We start from the raw sequence: 15,795 nt of genomic DNA, 5'->3' as shown, positions 1-15,795 counted from the left end.
TTGGTTCTGTGTTTACATTGAGTACTGAGTACCTGCTCGACAGATGGCGCTGTTGATGTACACCCCCTACCTGCATAGCGATCGCTGGCGTATTTTGAACGTAGAGTTTTTCTGTCGGGCAGCAGAGCTGCAGCTTATATAATCACCGGGTAAGTATATTCAAAAATTTATTTCATTAATAAAAATAACATTTTATCACTAACAGTTTCTGGATAATTTGAAAACACATTGAATAATTCCCTTGTTTTTTCTTCCTCTAAGCTAGAATTAAACAACGTGAAATTATTAAGAACATCAGAGTTCTTCTCAAAAGTAATCTCTCTCTGCAACACGGTTACGACGGGCATTGGACGTTCATTATATTTCTTTAGCAAGTTGATGTGCAACCACTTAGCTCTGCGCCTACCCATATCAATTAAGTAATTCAAATTTCCCCTTTTTTCTATGATAGGAAATGGACCTTCAAACTTATAAGATAATGAGGGACCTTCTTTCTGGACTAATACTACGACTTTATCACCCACATGGAAAATTCTGTCTTTAGCTTTAAGATCGTACTTTCTTTTTGTTTTCCCTTGATGGTTGCTCTTGTTTTCTTTTGCCAACTGCCAGGCTTTCCTTAACCCTTTTACCCCCAAAGGATGTACTGGTACGTTTCACAAAAGCCATCCCTTTACCCCCATGGACGTACCGGTACGTCCTTGCAAAAAAATGCTATAAAATTTTTTTTTTCATATTTTTTATAATTTTTTGAGAAAATTCAGGCATTTTCCAAGAGAATAAGACCAACCTGACCTCTCTATGACAAAAATTAAGACTGTTAGAGCAATTTAAAAAAAATATACTGCAAAATTTGCAGGGAAATAAATAACCCTCTGGGGGTTAAGGGTTGGAAATTTCCAAATAGCCTGGGGGTAAAATGGTTAAATCCTCTTTGTGATCTTCAATATTCTGTATGTAATCCTTTCTACCTTCTTCTCGCATCAACTTACACTTTAAAATTTCTAAAGGTCCTTTGGCGGTGTGACCGAACAACAAATCAAAAGGACTAAATCCCGTGGTGTCATTAGGAGTTAATCGTAAAGCCAACATGACAAAAGATAACTTTTCTTCCCAATCATGTTCAAAATTATTACACAACTTCTTTAAGCAACTTTTTAACGTTTGATGAAAACGTTCAACAATTCCTTGTGATTCAGGGTGGTACGGGGTGGAAGTTACAAGTTTAATCCCTAACTCTTTCATTACATTCCTTGGTACACTCTCTCTCCTAACGAGTGATACGGCTGCTCCTGTGTCCCTAAGCAAAACTACTTCCCTTGAATCACCCCCTTTAAGAGAAGAAACTAAACCTTCAGACAAAAATTCACCATAATGTTTCCTAGTTTCTTTCAAGAGACTATTCCTTCCTGAAGAAAGATTATTAACTAGTGACACAGGTTTCTTCACATTCGTACTTTCTACTGTGCAATTCTTAGCTATATGCCCTTTCTTATTACAATTGTAACAAGTGACCTCTGAATTACTGACTGCCTATTGGCTCCTACAGTACTGAGAAATATGACCTTCCTTCCCACATGTGTAACAATAATAATAATAATAATCCCTGTTCCTATTATCGTTATTGTTAGAACTACCTTTACTATGTTGTGCCTTACTTGACAAAAGATCGTTTTTCTTTTTACTGCCACTTAAACCATGTGTGAGACTATACTCATCTGCTAATCTCGTAGCACCGGCAAAAGATGTTTCACGCCTATCTTCTATATATAATTTGATGTCTTGGGATATGTTATCTTTGAAACTTTCTAACAAAACTAAGTTCTTGAGATCTTCAAAATTATCGACTTCAGCGGAAGTCAACCAATCACAAAACGATCTTTCTAACTTTCCGCACTCTACTTAAGTACTAGTATCATCTCTTTTCAAACTTCTAAACTTCTTACGGTACGCCTCTGGTACCAATCTGTATGCACTAAGTACGGTTTCTTTCACAGTATCATAATCTTCACTTTCATCCTCAGACAAACAACTATACACAGAATGTGCTTTACCACTTAAAACTGATTGTAAATACAAAGTCCACTGTTTTTTAGGAGAACCTACTCTGTTCATTAAATTTTCAAAAGACAAAATATTTCGTAACATCTTCCTCATCAAATTTCGGTATAAGTTTGAGCACTGCACTCATATCTAAACTATCAGTGTCACTATTTAAAGATGAATTACTCCCTGATCTGCTACCTGACCGTGTGTTATGAAGAGTTTGTCTTAAACGAGCCATTTCTAACTCATGCTTACGCTGTCTTTCATTTTCTTCTCGCTTTCTTTCATTTTCTTCTCTTTCAGCTGCTCTTTCATCTCTCAAACACTTCCTGTTCTCTCTTAATAACATAATCACGGAGATCATCTCCATTTTGACCAAGAAGTTTACCTGAATATCAAATCTCCGTAATCGCACTCAGTCTGCTTCTTTCTATATTCTCCCTGTTTTCAATTGGTTATGTAGTCGAAAATCCTGGCAAAGGTCGCCAACTGTTACGATCCTTGTGGGGATCGAACCAGGTTCTTTTGAATTGATTAATGAAATTGGGATTTCTCGACCACAACACACAATGAAACAAAAGGAAATATAGAAAGAAAACTCGCAAAACTTTATTTACAACTAGACAAAGGTCAAAGTTTCTTGATTGAGTACTTAGGAAGCACTGAACTAAACAAAGAAAATCATTTGTTTTATGAATAGTACTTACCTGGCAGTTATATATATATATAGCTGATATCTCTAAATCGGCAGAATTTTTCAAAACGAGGCAACCGCCTTGTGGTGGTTGGGAGGTAGGTGGTCACACCCGTCACAGGGTGGTACAAGGAAACATCGAAAACATCGTCGGTCCACCATTGAGAGTTTTTCGAATCATTTTCCCTTCTTCGCTTTTTTGGACTTCGTTTGGTGAAGTACACGGATTTAGGGATTTGGCAATCGTTTTTTGTTATTATTATTGTACTGTTTACTTTGTTTATCATGAGTGAAAACTTAATTTTCGTGTTTGTGCGAGTGATGTATGCAAGGTGAGGTTACCGAAAGTGTCGGTTGATCCTCACAGTTTGTATGCAGGGGTTTTGCTTGTGCCCTATATTTTAGGTGCAAAGTTTTTAATCCTGATGACGGAAATACGTTCCGCCAACTCTATGACGTCACAGTCGTGTGACGTAATCTTCATTGTATGACTTGCAAATTCTCTTTATTTGTTTTTTCATGTAAAGAATGGGAGGAATTCCACTTATATAAGTTTTTTAACTTTTAATGTAAAATTTTATAGAAATATTTGTCCATTTAGTATTCGTTCTTTAAATCATCGATCTAATTTCATTAATTAAATAGAACTAGCGTATGGTTAATTTACGCTGTTAGTTCTCGTTACTATCGATGCAGTCCCAACATGCCTTGGTAGCGTTCTTTTCGATATGGGAATTAAAGTGTTGGCTATAATACTCCAACAACAACGATATGGGAATTCTAGTTTTAGTAGTATTTTCATTTATATGTTCCTATTGTTTACATTTATATTTATAGATACGTTATTGCTATATCTGTTCTTTTTATCATTACAACTCGCTTGTTTTTGAAAACCCTTTGAATTAATTGTGGATTACATTTGTTTTCCCATTTTCTGTTCATTTTAATCTTTAACGTATAACTTTCCCGGCGTATGTATGTAACTGCCGGGTAGGTTTTTATGACATTTAATTTTACCGGTGGTTATATGTAACTACCGGGTGAGTGTGTTCAACATTTATTTTTAATCTCAACTCTTGCCCGGTGGTTTTTCTTTTTGTGACTGCCGGGTAAGTATGTTTGAAAGTTTATTTTTATTATGGAAATGTCAGTTTAATATTTTATAAAAATATTTTGTTACAGTTTGTATAGCAAGTACTAGAGACGATATTGCTTTCTCATTCAAGCCCGTGGCAGCAGAATAAGTTCTCTCACAACGGGCAGGACTAATTATGGTCTTTTGTGTAAGAGTTTAATAGTGCAAGTTTCAGTGCTAAATTAGGCATTGGATTCATTAAGCATAGTGGACGTCGTTTTCCTAGCCTTAGACCTCTTCCAAGCTCCCCGGCCCATGGGAGAAGGAACGTCGATCGGCGAAAGGAAACGAGAGGTGTTAGCTCACGAGCAAACGCCCTCGCGAGCGTTCCTGTTAACGTTCCCAAGAATGCTCGCCCTTGCCATGGGAAAGCAAAGAGCGTTGGACGTTAAGATTCTTACACTGCTTTTAAAGTTTCGCATTGCATCACTTTTGATTTTAATGGCAATACTATAAGTCATAGATATTGGCTGATAATATCAATGCATACAAACCATCATTGACTCGGTTTTTGTCCCAGAGCGGCCGTCGGCCTTATGAACCCTCTGGTCGGAACTGAACGCGCCGAGCGGCATAATGAATATCATTTTGCCTTAACGCTCGGCGCTAAGTCTTTCAAGACAGGACGATCGGCGCCTCGTCTTTCAGGACGATCGCCTCCTCGTTTTTCAGGGCGAATGCAGCCTCGTCTTTCAGGGCGAATGCTGCCTCGTTCTTTCAGGGCGAACGCAGCCTCGTCTTTCAGGGTGAATGCAGCCTCGTTTTTCAGGGCGAATGCAACCTCGTCTTTCAGGGCGAATGCAGCCTAGTCTTTCAGGGCGAATGCAGCCTCGTCTTTCAGGACGAATGCAGCCTCGTCTTTCAGGTCGAGTGCAGCCTAGTCTTTCAGGACTAATGCAGCCTCGTCTTTCAGGGCGAGTGCAGCCTCGTCTTTCAGGGCGAGTGGAGCCTCGTCTTTCAGGGCGAGTGCAGCCTCGTCTTTCAGGGCGAGTGCAGCCTCGTCTTTCAGGGCGAGTGCAGCCTCGTCTTTCAGGGCGAGTGCAGCCTCGTCTTTCAGGGCGAGTGGAGCCTCGTCTTTCAGGGCGAGGGCAGCCTCGTCTTTCAGGGCGAGGGCAGCCTCGTCTTTCAGGGCGAGAGCAGCCTCGTCTTTCAGGGCGAGGGCAGCCTCGTCTTTCAGGGCGAGGGCAGCCTCGTCTTTCAGGACGAATGCAGCCTCGTCTTTCAGGGCGAATGCAGCCTCGTCTTTCAGGACAATAGGACGATCGCCGCCTCGTTCTTTCAGGGCGACGCCACGTCTTATAAGATCTTTGTCAAAGGAGGACTTTAGTGATCACTTTTCCCCTGTTGAATTATTTGAGGTTAACAGAAGGAGAGAATCCTTAGTTCTGTTGCTCCATGTTCCCCACCCTCTGAGTTTTCACGTGGTCATTAATGGAGCTTTAAGAATATATTAATTTTTATTTCTTAAAACAGAAACCTATAATGCCAGCTTCCTTATCAGATAGGCCAGGATAGCAAGGGTGGAGGTCTAGCCACGTTTAGGTTGAAGACCTTGTGGCAGCCCCACAGAGATTTTTTACGGCCCCCTTGGTGGATTGCTGAGTCTCTTAAGGAATACAGGCAATGAGGCTGGATAATTTTGAAATCAGAGGTCATAATTAAGGTACGTACTTCGCCTTTTTTCTTTCTCTCTTCTCCCTCAAGAGTTGGTCAAAGACAGGTTTTGGTGTCTTAATCAGCAAGAAATTTTCTGCATACTTTTTCTCTAACCGAACTAACAACAGTAGGAGCCAGACTTAGCTACTTCTGGCAAGCCTGGTAGAGGAGAGGAGCAGACCTTTGGTCCGTGTTTTTACTAAGGATGGATGCAAAATCTTTTTCCTAGTGAATCCTCCTTTGTTAGTTACTCCGATAAGACTTTTCTACCTAACCGACTTTGCAACTTCAATGTCTCTCTTTTGGAAGAGGGAGTCTTTTGTCCGGTCCTGGACTTAAATGCTCTTTACGCCTTCGTTCAGAAGTCAAAGTTCTCCATGGAGACATCACATTTTTGGAGAAGAGGGGAGCAGACCTTTGGTCAGTACTTCTTCTGAAGGAGGATTACTTTTTCCTTTTATAGGGAAACCTCCTTTAGTTTTTAGCTACAACGATTCTCTCTCCCAGTTCTAGAGAGGAGTCTAAGTGGCAGGCTATGCAATCAAACTTTATCTGAGGTTTGTTTACAAGGAAGAACGGGTGTAGAATGGGTCAGTTTCGGGCCGTGTGTTTTGGTCTCAGCTCCGCCCCTCTAATGTTCACGTAACTTTTGCTTAATGTAGCAGAATACTGTACTGCACTCTGTATCTGGATTTTTAGATAACGTTGAGCCTATCAAATAATTAGGTCTTCCTGTCAACAAGAAGAGTCTCTTCTGACACCAGGACGCTCAGCACCACGTCTTTTAGAACGTTCAGCGTCTCGCTCTGTTAACCTCTCAGCTCCACGTCTTACAGGACTTTCGGCACCACGTCTTACAGGACTTTCGGCACCACGTCTTACAGGACGATCGGCGCCTCGTCTTTCAGGACGCTCGACGTCGAAGTTCTAGCATGAGGCATGACTTTGAACATGAGAATCTAGGACTTCGTGATGACACTAATCGAATCGTATGTCGAGATCAAGGATGCCTTCGTTCTGATCTCTTGGATCTAGAAAGGAGGTTTGTTCGAGGGCAAGAAACATCAGGGCAAACATGCTCAGCGGGAAGAGCCTTGTTTTTCACTCAGAATGGTTTCTCAACCCGCAAGTCTGTCGGTCTCTGGATGTTGTGGGGCAGACCTTTAACAGACCTTTTTGCTCCAACTGGAAGAAGAGGATCCCCTACTGCTGCTCCCTAGTCCTGGACGAGGAAGCTGTAGCACTGGACTCCTTCTTGATGGATTGGACGGGGGTCGAGATCATCAATCTGGTCTTCAGGAAATTCGCTCTCCTCGATTCGGGGCGAATGATCCTAGCGGCTCCATTCTGGCCTGCAAGGGAATGGTTTTCGGAAGTGATGGGCATGTGGATGGACTTCCCTAGAAGACTTCGGCAAGTCAAGATCTTCTCAAACAGCCCCACTTCGAGAGGTATCATCAAACCCCCCTTGCTCTCAAACTTACTTCCTTCAGACTGACTAGAAGCTTGTCAGATCTCGAGGCTTTTCGGCACAAGCGACGAAAGCTATCGCCAGAGCAAGGAGGATCTCTTCACAAAGAATCTACCAATCTAAGTGGGAGACCTTTAGAGCTTGGTGCAGGCGGCACAAGTTTTCCTCAACCACTACCTCTCTGAGCCAGATTGCAGACTTCTTGTACCTCAGACAGGATGCTAAAGCTGGCTGTATCTACCATCAATGGATACAGCAGTATGCTCTCGGCCGTCTTTAGGCATAGAGGCCTAGAGTTGTCCCAAAATAAAGATTTGCAGGACCTCATTGGGTCTTTTCAGACGACGTAATAGGTACTCTTAAACCTGGATGTGGTGTTTAAGTTTCTGTGCTCCAAGAAATTTGAACCTATCTCGCTAGCCTCTCTTCGAGTTGTTACGAAGAAATCCCTCTTCCTCATGACTCTAGCGAATGCCAGGCGATTGAGAAGAGGGTGAGCTTCAATTAGGATAGGACAGTTTGTGCCTTGAGGTTCATCTTTCTCGTAAAGAGTGAGAACCCTTCGTAACCCTGTCCTACGACGTTTGATGTCATTAACCTCACGAACCTAGTGGGTCAAGAGAAGGGAAGACTCCTCCGCCCAGTTAGGTCCCTCAAAGCTTTTTTGGCTCACATTATGAACGTGAGCTGTGCATCCAACTTGTTATGGTGTTCAGTGAAAGATCCACCAAAAACCCCTGTCTAAGAATGCTTTGTCCTTTTTCCTGAGGGAAAAAATTAGGGAAGCCACCTCTTATGTGAGGAGGAACACTTCGCCCTGTTGAAATTACGGGCTCACGAAGTGAGGGCCATTGCTACCTCTCTGGCATATCAGGAATATATGTTAGTTAGGCTATTCATGGATGCTATTTTCTGAAGGAGCAACTCTGTCTTCGCTTCTCATTAACTTAGAGAGGTGAGAGTAGACTTTGGTAAGTGCTATACCTTGGGCCCATACATAGCTGCGGTTTCTGTATTAGGCAAAGGAGTTAATAACCCCACTCAACCTTAGTCTATATGCATGTATGAGGGTTTGTGTTTTTTTGATAGTCGGAGGACTTCGTCTTGTGGTACGGTTCCCTCAGTCTAGATAGATAGTTTATGTCTATGTTGCAGGGTTAGGTGGTTAGTTTTAGTAAGGTTGCAGTTTTTCTTATATGGGGCGAAGGTAGTTTCTGAAGTCTTAGTCAAGTTGTTGGTCTTATCCCTTTGACAGACTCGATTGAGTTTTTTGCAGCATTGCAGGCTTAGTCCTGGATGAACACTCCTAAGGGAAAGCCACTCTAGAGACTGTACCTTTGAAATCAGCTACCTTAGCAGGCAAGGAATCAAGGTGTTTTTATCTCCTACAACTCTTTTGTTGTTTCCCCAACGATGTTTACTGTCTGTTTCCCTCCTCCAAATGTGTGAATCAGCTATATATATATAACTGCCAGGTAAGTACTATTCATAAAAATGGAGTTTTTATGATAAAACAAAGTTTTATGAATACTTACCTGGCAGTTATATATTCGAAGGCCCACCCACCTCCCCTCAGGAGACAGGTCGGGCATAGATGAACTGAAGTCTTGGACACGGAATGATTCCTTGTACCACCCTGTGACGGGTGTGACCACCTACCTCCCAACCACCACAAGGCGGTTGCCTCGTTTTGAAAAATTCTGCCGATTTAGAGATATCAGCTATATATATATAACTGCCAGGTAAGTATTCATAAAACTTTGTTTTATCATAAAAACTCCATATTAAACTACACTCCAGCAAATAGGGGAACAGTCAAGATAGATAAATAATAAAAAAAAAAAATACTACTCTTCACAGCAGCTCTCGACGGTTGACAGGAACGTAGATATTTCAGGTCCGGGCGTTTCGTGGTCGGTGATCAGGGCAGGGGTTAACTCGTTCTGACATCTCGGACAAGGCTGGTCACGTCTGCATTCTGGTCCTTACGTCTTCTCTCCTTCCCTGTGCTTGTTTTCCCTCGTTCTCGCTCTCGTTCTCTCATTCTCCTTTTCGTACTCTGTTTCTATCTGTCGTACTCTTTTCTCTCGTTCTCGTTGAAGTTTATATATCCCTGTATGGGAGGGGTTAACTATGGACAATTCCATATAAGGAAATTTTCTCCTTTCATCCTTATTGGTTTTCCTTAAAACCACGCCTCTTTGATAGTATCTTCGCGAAGGCTGTGCTGTGTAATCATGATCCATATGGCGCTATAATTGAAGCGAGGCGTGTTTACCTTCCGTTAATGTATATTCTTCGGCGACGACACTGCTCTCCTTGTCCTATGGGTCCTCGGATTGCTACGAACAGATGATCGTTATGCCCAAGGTCTGCTGAACTAGGCACATCTAATAAATATCTTGATCTCCATCAGCGACGGTGACAGTTTCCAGTAAACACTAGTGGGACCTCCTCTCTCTCTGTTTCTCAAGAGTAGAAAATTCACATTTATTCCGTAACTGAATACAAACCACGCTATTTACATGGGGTAATTACTTCGGCTTAGCTGAAATGACGAGCCATAAAGTTTTAACGAGGGTTTCCTACCCCACCGCTAGTTAGCGGGGGGTAGGGAGGGGTAGCTAGCTACCCCTCCCCCCTCACACACACCGGTGATTAGCTCACTTTACTTTTGGGTCGGAGAGACGACAGACCTGTCAGCGCTCTCCTTTCTGTTGACTGCCATAATTTTGTTTGCTTTTTCTTTTCAGTGTGTATGAAGTTGGCCTCTATTACTCCTTATGCGTACGTGCTCTGAACTTCCCGGCCGCCCTTGTGGGACCTTTATGTCGGCCGTGGAAACGGATCCTTACTCCTTATGCCCTCAGTGTAGGGGCCACGGTGTGATAGGTCTAATTTGTGCATTGAGTGTAGGGAGTGGTCTACCTCCCAGTGGGAGAAGTTTGCCGGGCGACGTAAGAAGGCGGCTAAAAGGGATCTTTCTCTTTCCGAGGCTTCTCGGAAGAGAGAAAATCCCAAGTCGTCGTCTTCCGCCCCCCATTCCTCCTCCGAAACTCCCGCTCGGGCGGCCTCTTCCGAGAGGCCGGCGAGTGGTAGCGTAGACCGTAATGTTGTTGATGTCATTAACCGATCCCGTGGTGAGAGAGAGATCGTTGCCTCCCATAGCGAGGCGGCTGCCCCTTCCCCCTCGGAGGAGGTGGTTGTTTCTAACAATGATATTTTTCAGCTCTGGGCTTCCTTGGGGCTGCAGGAAGCACTGTTTGACATGATCAAACTGGGTGCGGCCGCTGAACAATCGTCAACTTCAGTGAAGATAGATCCTCTGTCTGTGGTTGACATTGTTGTGTCGGAAACATCCCGTGGGTCTGGCTAAACACCCGTTCCTGTGGCTGCGGTAGCGGAAGGCTCTGTCTCCCCCTCCGAACATACTTCGAGGGAGGAGCTTAGTCCCACGGTCTCTCCTTCCGTTGAGACTACCTCTCGGGGGAGTTCTCTGGTAGAGACGCCTCTTCGGAGGCCCATTGATGGTCAGCCTGCTGATCCCATGGCCCCTCGTGGGCGTATAAGGTGGAAGGCTCGTCCTCCCCTTCGCCGTAGAGGCCTTCCTTCCCCCTTTAAAGGGGTTTGGAGGCGCCTCTTCGGCTCGTCGTCACCACAGTCCTTTGTGGAGGAGACGACTCGCCGCTCTCCTGTCCTGCCTGCTACCAACCTTGACCTCTCCGGGGATCGTTCGCGATCCCCTTCGGAGGATGGTCGTCCTTCGGGACAAGGTGAACTGTCGCCCAGACCTTCGACATCCAAAGCTGCTGACGCGCTTTCCGCGCCACCTGAGACTGCCACTGCGCAATCTCCAGGCCCTTCGGGGTCTCAGGGACTTGAGCGCGAAACTGCGCCTCTCGCCCCTAAGCGTAAGGTTCCGCCTGCGCACCCTCCTACTGTCGTTCCTGATGTTCCTGACAAAGCGCCTCGGCGCTCACCCTTAGGCGTTCGCTCCGCTGTTCCTGTTTTACGCCAGGGTTCCCCTTCGCGCCCACGCCCATCGGTGCCCCGTCGCCCTCCAGCAGTTCCTGAAGTAGCGCGCAGGAGCCCAACTGCGCAGACGCGCCCTGCTCCTGATATAGCGCCGCCGCGCTCACCTGCGCACTCGCAGCCAGTTCTGGATATGGCGCCTACCCGTCCACCGGTGCCCCAGCGGCCTCCTGCGCCCACGCCCCCTCCAGCACCTCGCCGCCCCCCCAGTTCCTGTTTCATCGCGCGCGATCCAGGAGGTTCCTGAGTTGGCGCACAGGCGCCCTCGGGGGATAGACGCGATACGCGTCCCCGCGCGATTCCAGCTCCAGCGCTCACGCGACTCCAACGCGCCCACGTGTCGCTTTGAACCCATCGCGCCCACCTAGGGAGGCTCGCGATACGAGAGAGGTTCGCAATGTGCGCCCGCGCGCAGTTCCTGTACCAGCACCAACGCGACCACGCGTTGCGACGACTCGGCTCGTCGCCCCAGAGGTTGCCAAGCCAGCGCACGGGCGCTCACGGCCGCCTCTGTAACCGTGCGAATCTACTTCAGACACGATCGCGCCCGACGCGCCAAAATCGCGCCCTGTTCCTGCTACACGCCCCGTGCCTGTATTTAAGACAGCGATGGTTGCTCAACTAACTCCAGAACGCCCTCACGCGGCTCGCACCGTGCGACTTCCAAAGCAGCGAACCCCGGTGCGACCTGTTCCTGATGTGCGCTATGCGCGCCCACGATCGCCAGCGTCACTAGCGCTTCCACAGGCGAGTAGACAGTTCCTTCCAGACCGTCGCCAAACCTCTCGCCCTCAGGTCGCTCGCGACCCTGCTCCAGCGCTATCGCGCCCTCGGCCGGTTCTCCCGGACACGCGCTCAGGCGCTCCCATTATCTCACACCCTTCGGGGCCGCACCAGGTCGCTGCGCGCCCTCGCGTTCGGCCTCCTCCTGTTCCAGCTCCTGATCGCCGCACGCCTACACCATCGCCTACGCGCTCTCGCGACCATGGTCCCGCTCAAGCTGCCGTGCGCCCCCGCGCCCACGCTCCCGCTCTGTCGCCAGCGCTCCTGACTATCCTCCTGCACGTCCTCGCGCCCGCCCCGTCCACGCTGGTGCGCGCGTGCGATTTTCCAGCATCGCACCCCCCTTTCACGCGCGACCCTGCTCTTGGCCCGATACACGAGCACCAGCGCGATCGCCGACAGGCGGATTCTTCCTTGTCGCGTTCCCCCTCACGGCAAGCGCAGACCAGCGTGCTCGCCAGAGGTTGAGCGCTCCCCGGACAGGTCTAGGGATTCTTCTCTTTCAGCCCTGCAGGCGAACCCTCGTTTATCGACTCCTCCTAGGGATCCCTCGATCCCCTTCCCTCCAGAGGGAGTGTCAGACAGCGCTGCTGTCAGTCAACAGCCCTGGTTCGACACCCTACTCAGAGGTCTCGTGCGGGCGATTAAGCCAGCCCTCTCTGATTCGGGTCGCGAGCCAGCGGCAGCTTCCTACCCCCTGAAGAGGAAGAGAGGAGTCTCTCCCGTGGATCCTCCTCCGAGGCCTAAGCTGTCCCGGCGCAGATCCTTACGCAAGGCTCCTACTCCCCCTCAGACCTTCTCGCCCTCCCCTGCGGAGGAGGATTACCCCTCCTCAGGAGAGTCGGTTGAGCAGGAATACTCCCCCATCGCACCAATGGAGGAGGTTCCTCCTCTTCCCGAGAGGTCTCCTCGCCCCGAGGTGGAGAAGGACCTGCCTCCTTCGCTTCTAGAGTCCTGTATCCTGCCCAGGAGGGAACCTAAGGTCTCTAAGACGATTCCCAAATCATCAGCTAGGATCAGACAGGAACAGCCCAGAGCCGTCGAGGATGTCCACGTTTCCCCCCAGGAAGAGCCTCTGGGGACAGGAGACTTCGCTGCAAGTCCGACAGGAGGCGAGCACCAGGAGTCAGAACATGCGTTCTGGCAAGTCCTGACCCTCATGAGGAACCTTAATGGGATCCCAGACCCTGAGGTCCCACCTCGTGAAGGTAAGGACACGGTCCTGTATCGCTCGATTCCTGCGGTATCCATTGCTCGCCTATGGGTCATCGCTCGCCTGTGAACTTTCGGATTCCGACCTCCAGCTCTCGCACTCCTTGTGCGCTCCCTCGCGCACTTTCGTCTGCCCTTCTGCGTGCCCGCACATGTGCGCTTCCACGTTCGGCCACGCACAAACCATTGATTTACCATCGCGCGAGCGCCAGGGTGATTGCGACCGCGATTCCCGTCGGGGTTTCGCAACATGGCCGGCCTGGCGTGTCTTCTGGAGCGTATTTCCAGAACACGGTCTTCACCCCATAAACGCAGAGCATGGCACATGCAAGAGCAGGAAGAATCTTCAGGGGGTTTGAGCAACATTCTTCTTTCCAGAACCTGGGTTAGCCCTTCCTCGTCATTCCCTGGAAGGGTCTTGCCAGGGAGCTTTCCGTTCGAGATTTCTCCGTCGGGCAAGGGGTGACTGGTTTAGCCCTTCCTCTTTTCCATCTCGTGGAAGGGGCTTACCAGGTCCTTTCCCTCCTCGGTTGCGACCCGAGGTTTTGTACAAGGAAGCTCCAGGAAGATCAGGGGTAGTTTCCTCCTCTCGGGCTCAAGCACCTTGGCGTTTCGTCGCCAAGTTTCGAACTTGCGGGCAAACTCGATGTTGGACCATCTAGACGCAGTGACCGAGGGCTTCCTCTCGGGTGTCTCATCCGTGGATGTCGACAAGCTCAGACACTCTTCCATCCTTGGGAAGAGCTTGTTTGTGCCCAAGGACAGGGACATGGACAGCGGTTGTACGGAGGAAGTCGACTTCCGTTTTCGCTCCTCCAAGGCGCTTTCTTCCAGACCCTGCAGGCCTCCAGCACCTCTTCTTTCAGCCTCGTCGGCCTAAGTTATCGGGCCGGCTACGGCAGCTAAGACAAGGTGTCCAATAGCAGTCCCCTCCTGTCAGGGACAGGTAGCACGGGAGGCTCTCCCGGGGGGGGGGGGGGAGCATAATCCTAGAGGGAGTGGCAGAGTTCACAAACTCTAGGATTGGCAACCCCCCCCTTGCAGGTCTCACGCTGGGAGGATGCCTAAGGTTACTCATCCGGATAACAGCTTCCCGATGCCGATTCCTGCACGATCTCCGTGATCAGCCAAGGATATCGCGTCTCGCTCTTTCCATCTCTCCATCTCTGTCAGCGAATCCAGTGTCACTGAACCTCTATGCCATGGGGTCAGCAAGAGTTTTGCCCGTTTGGGCAGAATGATCCATGCTTTAGGAGAAGGTCCTCCATAGGGTCGTCGACGGCTTCACCCCCCGGCTTCTTCAGTCGATCCTTTCTCGTAGGAAAGCATCTGAGACAGGAGTTCCGTCGTCGACCTCTCAGCTCTGATCAAGTTTGTCGTACAAACTTCGTCCAGCGTGGAACAGCAGAATCGATCAGACTGGTAACGAGGCGGCAGGACTCCTTAGGCCCTGGATCGGAAGGACGGGTACTTCCAGTTTCCATTCCATCCATCTTCCAGGAAGCTCTTGGAATTCAGCCTAGACTACAGATGTTCCTGCTTAGGATGCGGTGTGGCGATCCCGCCGCGGCATCGCAGGTTTTTCCCCAGAGAACTCTCCCTACTTTCCTCATGGCCGCTCAGGAGCAGGCTTCCGCCTCCTTCGCCTTTTGGAGGTCTGGTCAACTCCGGTAGGCTCGGGTTCGACCTTCTTCAACGCCGGGACAAGCTTCCGGGTCCTTACCATGAGTGAGGGTTCATGGTAATTTGCTAGGAGCCTTCTCTACTTCTGCCTCAACATCTGGAGGATCTAGCCATGATATTGAGTCAACGGCCTTACCACGTTGAAAACACCGCTTCTCATCCGATCAGCAAAGTTAAGCAACGTTGGGTCTGGTCAGTACTTGGATGGGTGACCGCCTGGGGACGCCAGATGCTGTTGCCTCCTTCTCCGAGCCTTCCCTTCAGTTGACTGTGGCAAGGCTGAGGAGAGTCGCAGTACCTGTTCTCAGTCAAGCAGAGCTTTCAGCCCTACCTTGGAACGTTTCCTGGGTTTCTTTTCCTCATTGACCCGTCTAAAGTCCCGAACGGTCGCCTCAGGATAAGTTCCCTGTGAGGCGGCCCAAGTTCCGGTGGTATCAAAGCAACGATTAACCGGACTTTCTGGCCCCTATGGGACCAGCAGAACGTTTAGACCTGCAATGGGTGTTGACCTATGGAACCTCTTGATGGGAGTGGATATTCTCGTCCTTTCCCCACATTTTGATGCTGTTCTCGGACTCGTCAAATTAAAGGGGGGGGGGGCAATGTTCCGGTTCAGGCCTATGGTCAGGTCCTGAAGGATACCTCTCCATCATTCAGGCAGGCTAGGGGCCGTAGTCTGGCCCCTCTACAGATCCTACAGTTCCTGCCGTGTCGCTCCGTGCGCGACGACTTCGTGGTACTGGCGTATTCCAACCAGCAAGGGACGCATTTTCATACCTTCGCATCTTGCAGTAGAGATACTGAGATGATCCGAGGTCCTCTCAATACCACTATCGGCTCGCTCATTCCGGGCAGAGCAATGTTCTCTCCGACTATCTGAGCAGAGCCTCGCAGATAGAGGGTACCTGGGGGTCTTTGGCCTTTAGTATCCAGCAAGCCTTGGCCTGGGGGACCTGATCGCGACAGCCTGGAACTTCAAGCTTCCGCTGTTCTTCCCCCCCAGTCTCAGACCCCAAGACTCTTTGGCAAGATGCTTTCCGGTGATGGTGGGCCAACATCGACGCCTGCGTCTTCCCACCATTG

At 48.6% G+C, this 15,795-nt stretch overlaps 1 protein-coding gene and 1 non-coding gene across 2 annotated transcripts in view; both read left to right on the top strand.

Annotated features, from left to right (window-relative positions):
- Rs1 (Dead-box helicase Rs1) overlaps positions 1-15,795 on the top strand; it is a 474,615-nt gene that overhangs the window by 36,958 nt on the left and 421,862 nt on the right. The window lies entirely within an intron of this gene.
- Positions 14,835-14,953, top strand: LOC137644683 (5S ribosomal RNA). The gene has a single exon (XR_011045173.1). It is a non-coding gene; the product is annotated as a 5S ribosomal RNA (ribosomal RNA).

The sequence above is a fragment of the Palaemon carinicauda genome, chromosome 7 (genome assembly GCF_036898095.1).
Source record: "Palaemon carinicauda isolate YSFRI2023 chromosome 7, ASM3689809v2, whole genome shotgun sequence".
NCBI classification, from domain to species: Eukaryota; Metazoa; Arthropoda; class Malacostraca; order Decapoda; family Palaemonidae; genus Palaemon; species Palaemon carinicauda.
The sequence above is the reverse complement of the archived record's forward strand: the minus strand, read 5'-3'. Positions and strand labels throughout refer to the sequence as shown.